We start from the raw sequence: 304 nt of genomic DNA, 5'->3' as shown, positions 1-304 counted from the left end.
CCTGGCTGGGGACACGGAGCCCAGAAACACATTTTGGTGACAGGGGAGACCCCTCCATCAGGAGCCTTGGGGGTTTCTTTCCCCTCCCATCGCTGCCTCAGCCTCACAAACACCCAGAGTTGGGGCTGCCCATTAAGGGGGGCAAAAGGGCAGCCCCCAGGGCCTTGCTCTAAGGGGAGGCTGGGGTGGGAGGATAAAACTCCTCCAGGATTGTGTCAGGTAAGACTCCACCTTTTGAGGTGTCCTGCCTTTTAAAGGGCACCTTGCCCCAGGGTCTGCACCTGGGAACGGCTGGAGGGAGGAG

The sequence above is a fragment of the Buceros rhinoceros genome, unplaced genomic scaffold (genome assembly GCF_000710305.1).
Source record: "Buceros rhinoceros silvestris isolate BGI_N320 unplaced genomic scaffold, ASM71030v1 scaffold1808, whole genome shotgun sequence".
Classification (NCBI taxonomy): domain Eukaryota; kingdom Metazoa; phylum Chordata; class Aves; order Bucerotiformes; family Bucerotidae; genus Buceros; species Buceros rhinoceros.
Note: the sequence above shows the minus strand (reverse complement) of the source record.